This window comes from Oryzias melastigma, linkage group LG8 (genome assembly GCF_002922805.2).
Source record: "Oryzias melastigma strain HK-1 linkage group LG8, ASM292280v2, whole genome shotgun sequence".
Lineage (NCBI taxonomy): Eukaryota > Metazoa > Chordata > Actinopteri > Beloniformes > Adrianichthyidae > Oryzias > Oryzias melastigma.
The window spans coordinates 24,063,310-24,069,309 of record NC_050519.1 but is presented as its reverse complement, the minus strand read 5'-3'; positions in this window follow the sequence as shown (position 1 = coordinate 24,069,309).

Sequence of the window (6,000 nt, the reverse complement as noted above, 5' to 3'; positions counted from 1 at the left end):
CCTACATGCTGTGCCTGAAATAGATGGATTTGGGAGGAGTTGAAACCACCCTATTTAAAGCAGCACACTGTCAGAGTCAGTGTAATGTGAGCCTCACTAGCTCTATCTGCTGGACCAGCTCTGCACCCCCCACCCTTCTTCACACCTCTGATGATAGGAACATGTGAAGCACCTCCTGAATCAGTCTTTTATTGAACAGTTATTGAGTAGTGCATCTGCACAAAGTAGTAGAACTTTAAACTCACCCTGCTGACCTTGTTTTTACAAAAGGCAAATGAAAAAATGATTTATTCTATTTAAATTCTGTTTCTACAAAGGTTATTATTTGTACTGAGGGCAAATTCTTTGCTGAGTGTCAGGATTTTGTTTAGATATGTCATAGAGATAAAACAACAAACTAAAACACAAGGACAATAATTCATCCCCAGTCAGAGGGGAAGACATACTATGTTCTTGTTGGACGTTCCTATGACAGCATGAAGTGTTTTGGTCTATGATGTGACACACTGACACTTTTCTACAAACACACTTGTAGTTATACTTTTTCAAACTAAACAAAGATACCCAAACCTCCTTTTCTAAACAGACTTCAGGTCTGCCGAGGGGACCCAAAGGCGCTCCCAGGTAAGCTCAGAGCCACAGTTCCTGGTCTGTGGCGACCCAGACTTGGTCTTCCACTGGGCCTCTATCCGGTGGGACATGCCTCCCTCGGAAAGGATCCAAAAGAGTTGCCCAAGTCATCTCAGCTGGCTCCCTTCGATGAGAAAGTTTAACTGCTTCCTCAAGAGTGAGCTTCTCACTCTACCTCTAAAGGACCTCCTAGACTCCCTCCAGGACTAATCCTTTAAACCTAAGAAAGCAAACAATGCGTTCTCTTCAACCACCTTTTCTGGTGAAGTGCAATGGCCTTTAACTTAAATATACCAACTCCCAATACAAGCACTTTGCACGCAACTGTTAACTGTCCCAATCCAAGCAGTTTGATGAAGCCAGCAGAACAACATCCTCCACCAGGAACTGGGATGAATTCCTGCGGTTCTCAAACCAGACACCCTCTGGCTCCTTGTTTTGGCCAGGAATTCAGTTCCTAAAATTTATAAAGAGAATCGGTGAGCAAAAGCAGCCCCCTGAAGTTAAAAATGTACCGGGAATAAGTTTGACTTATTGCTGACTACTAATAAAGTTCTTGCTCTGGTTTTGCTAGGACCAGACAGGCCTTTTCTACTTCCAGGCCAAATAACCCAGAGTTCTCCTGAATCAGAGAATAAAGTACAATATCCTCACTAAAGTAGACTTTCAAGGAAAGGCTGAGTAGCATAATCCCCTTTGACTAGAGCGCACCCTAGGTTCCTCATTTCTTAAGGGCGGCCGTGGTGGACTTTATTCACCCTTAATGCTCAGCCAGTGAGAAGCTTTTGACCACCTCAATGAACTTTGGGTGATAGACAGGGCCCCTCCTTGGTTCCCCAACCCCTGTTTCCTCAACACGCTGGCAGAATTGAGTGGATCCTAGAAGTGTACCGTTGTATACCAACTCAACAGTATAAGTTGACAGCACTGCCACTCTCTTCTCCCAAATGTCCAAGAAATAGGTGTACTTCTTGAGAACACCCTCAGTACAGTAAAAGGATTCTCCCCCAGAAGTGTTGGTAGAGCATTCTTTCCTTATTTGTGGAAACTGGATGATTTTTCTGTATTTCTTTCAGACTGAATGATACTCAGTTTCCATGGCATTTCCTGAACCTGTCCTGGACCCTGGTTTTTGCCTCGAAAACCTCATTTTGTGTGGACAAATTGGACCACCGGGATGTGTCAGCTGCCTCGGGAGACATAGAGTACTTGGTCAGCTTTTTTCAGTTTGAGGCTCTTCTGAATATTGGAGTTTAAGTCCATTTTGTCAGCAGGCTCAGACAGACAATGCATCTTTTCACCAATTAATCCATATGACCACTATGAGTTGACAGCCCTGCCACTTTCTTCCCCTGATTGTCCAAGAAACAGATGAAGACGAGATGATACAATAGCAAAGTAGATCATTGACCTTTCACTAGAAGTGTCCCGGTGCCACATGCTGATGGACATTCTTGTGTTGAATGTGAAGTTTACAGACATGCTGTAGTTGGTACAGGAATCTAGTAACAAAGTACCACTTGGTTTCAGATCAGGAGAGTTGTTCTCCCAGTTCAAACCCTTTCAGTCATCACTGTCGTTGCCCACGTAGACTTTGAAGTCTCCTGATTGGACAATGGAGTCCCCAGTTAGAGCACTTTCCAGTACCTCTCCCAGAGAATGCCACGTGCTAGCCGGTAAGCCCAAACCAGTTTTTGGTTTTTCCTGCGAGTGGTGGGGTTAAGGAATCCAATCCTGCATTGTCAGTTTGAGCAGGACAAGCAGGCACTTTCATGGCAGTCCCATGCTGGTTCCAAGTTGGTGCCAACCCCACCACAGCAACTTTTCTCTGTCATTAAGGGTGTTTGAATCTCTCTTTATCTTTTTGCCACCCTCAACCTGTCTGCCATGGGAGACTCTGCCAAGTGCATATTGACCTTTCTTTTGGGATCAATCAAAACTCTTTATTTTGATGCATTGATGGCTCATTAAGAAGTCTTGAGTTGTGTGAGCTCAACAATGACAGATGTGGACTCTCCTTTGCAGGAGATGGAAAAGGGTTTTGGACATTTAATTGAAACTTCAGTTTTTAAACTTTGCACGTGAAGAGTAAACATTTGCTCACATTGCATATTGTGGCTGAACAACTCCGCAGATAATCTAAAAAAAAAAAAAAAATAAAAAAAAAAATAGGAAGACCAAAGAAATATCTTGTTTGAAAATCAGATTTTTTTGTTCAATTAAAAATGTGTTAGGAAAGTTTTGCTTGGTAACAATATGTTTTGTTTATAACAATACTTTTGCAGTTTTGCAGGGTTTGTTTTAGCAGGGTGTGTGTTAAATGTAAAACAGATATCTCAGGTTATGATGGAAGGTACAGAGAATGGAGATGGGGTTCCTACGTCTAGCCTACGTCTTCAATCTGACACAGAACCATAAAGTTAATTTTATGCACTGTATTCAAAGAAAACCCCCTTCCTAGACAGCACTGCCAACAAATCTGAGTGTGACAGCACAGAAGAGCCTCACCAGTCAGAATTTACAGCATCAGTGTTTCAGCATCATTCAACAGTTTTCAAAGCACAAGCTTTTTAGGACAGAATGTACTTTATTAATCCAATGTGGAATATTCTTGTGTAACACAGTGGCCAAGAAACATTAAGAAAGAAAAGCAGCAAGGAAAGAGTGTGCTGGAAGAGCTTAGATCTCTTTGCAGAAGAGCACGGATATGAGTGGGCGATGCAGTGCAGCTTCAGATGGTGACATACTAGGAGCAGTGGAAAACAGCTGAGTTGGACCCAGCAAAGGACAGAATGAGGGAGGAGATCAGGTCAAGATGAAGACTGCAAAGTGGCTGAAAGTGGAGATGAGCTCAGACATGCCAAACACATTTCTTTCTCTTAGTTTGGACCATGAGCTGCTTGCATTGACCTAGGAGACTGTTTTAGAAAACTGCCCCTTCTACCATTTACAAAGGAAAACGGTCAGTTTCCTTCCGTCTGGCGAAGCACAGATTGAGCATCTGAACCTTTGTTGTGTTTAGAGAGACACTATGAAAGAATGAAGTCAAATATACATAGGCGTAAAACTTATTAAGATGGTGCAAAGTTAACTTTGAAAAGGCTTTGGGGGGTAAAGAGATGACAGCAAGTGCTCTTTGGTGACCCATTCATCAAGCCCTTCGGAAATTCCTCAGCAGGATTCTTTTTCCTCTTAGAGTTGAAAGCTGTGCCAAATTCATCCCAAGCTCTTCCCATGTAAGGGCCGTCTAAAGGGGGAAATCACTTTCCAAGATACAGTTACCCGAGTGGGTGGTGCTCCTGTCTACTCCTGTGTGTGCATGTGTTAGCACCTTATCATTTTTATTCCTATAAAAAAAATGCTTATTTTTAAAATATAACACTTAAGTCATAAATCTACTTTATTTAACAAGTTGACATTGCAAATATGCGTAAAAATCTACAATTTAAAAGTTTTAACAAGCTTAAAAAATATTTTTAACTTTTTGTTTCCTTTTTCTGTCAAAGTAAAAGTGACTGTAGGAAACCAATAGCTTTAGTTATATTTACATGGTTAATGTTGCTAGAAAAAAAAAAGGAAACCATACAGTCATGCTTGACTGTCAGCTTGGCAGGAAGAGTCTTGGAATATGTTGAATATATTGAAAATTGCTTCTTGTCCCAAAGTTTGGATTCAGCTATGATAAAACAAGTAAAAAAACACAATCTTTTAATTCTGTAAAATGAGCTGCTTAAAGGAATGGCACAATATTGCATTCATTTTCAATAATGTTTTGGATTTGTTTTAAAAAGCCAGAGTGCTCAGTGTTTTCTGCACAGGAAGAGTTGTTTCCATTTTTTTTCAATTTCCCAAATAAACAAACTCTTGCTTGTGGTAGTGTTAGTGTTGTGTTTTTGCTAGAATTGAGCTGCTCATTAAAGATGACTCCAGCTGATTCTGTCATTATCTTTTTCAAAGGCAGACTTCATGAAAGTTTACAGTTTTTGGTAGTTGTTATGAACCCAAGCCACTTCCGAACAACACAATTGTGACATGAACTAACAAAACTGTGAAATCCATCAGGACATACATGATGTGAAATGTTTATTTAGGATTTTCTGGATTTCAGTATTTTCTCCATTTGTATGAGGAAACATGGATTTTTAGAAATCAGCGTACTCATGACGTGTTTGTCTGCTTTTTAATGTCTTCGGATGTTGTTGGCCTAGGGACAGTGTTGCTGTGTGCTTCTCCCTTCTTTGTTTTCCGATGAGTGTAAACCTGTAAAGTCAGCTCTGCTACTGGTTATAGCTGCTAGTTTGCATACTGACTTGGTAACCTTCACCCCCCCATATGTGCTGGGGCCAGTATATGAATACTGCATATGGTGGTCGAGGTCTGAGGACTCCTGACACAGAAAAATGAGCCAGTTGCTGTTTGTCTTGCAGAATGTGATCTGTGCCGGGCTAATGTCTGCTAGAAAGTCTTACTCTTCAGTATTATGGTTTTATTTTTAACGATAGTTTCTCATCTTAGTATAAAATAAATGTTTGCTCTTTATTTGCTCTAAAATGTCACCATAGTTTTCTAACTCTTTAACTTTATTCTTGATTTCAAAAATCAAACTGAGAATTGCTTTGAAAATGATTTTTTTTTAGATAAGTGCATAAAAAGAAGATTATTTTGAAACACATGTAATATTTTTTATCAGAAGTTTGTGTTAAGCTAGAGGTCTACGGTTGCAATTTTTGCATTCTGGCATTAACCTAACACTGACATGATCACTGTCCAGATATGTGCAGGGGAGCTGCCGTCCCTGCGCTTTAAACCCCATTAGTGCTTAAGTGCAGCCTGTGGTGCTGTACACACGAAATCTTTTTTGACTGCTTGATTCATCAGACTGACCTCTCAGACATATTTCCAATTTTTGTCCCACTTATTGCAAATTTAGGGTCATTTTGTTTTCACTGGTGACCACAAACCAAAGCTGATCCCTGCTGATCTGTTTCCATTGTTTCTGTACATGGTTCACATGAAACTGCATCGTCTTCAACAGATGTAGAACTTGCATATAGCTCTTCTTTTACCAAACAGCTGTGGTCTCTCAGAGCCAAACCCGCTCATTCTGTACTTCTGCAGAGTGCGCTCATTTCATACTTAGAGACTTTTCAGATCTGGTTTCATATTTGTGCTTAACTCTGTTTTTTCTCAGTTTGATTCAGTTGTGTTACAATTTTTGCTCAACTTGCTCTTGACTTTCAACTCCTTGAGGCTCATCTACATCTGCAGGATTTTAGACGTCCTGATACTTACGGCAGGAAACCTTCTGAAGCTCAACTAGGACAAGACAAATGTAGAATGTAGTTCTGAAATGTTGATACTGTTTGTTAC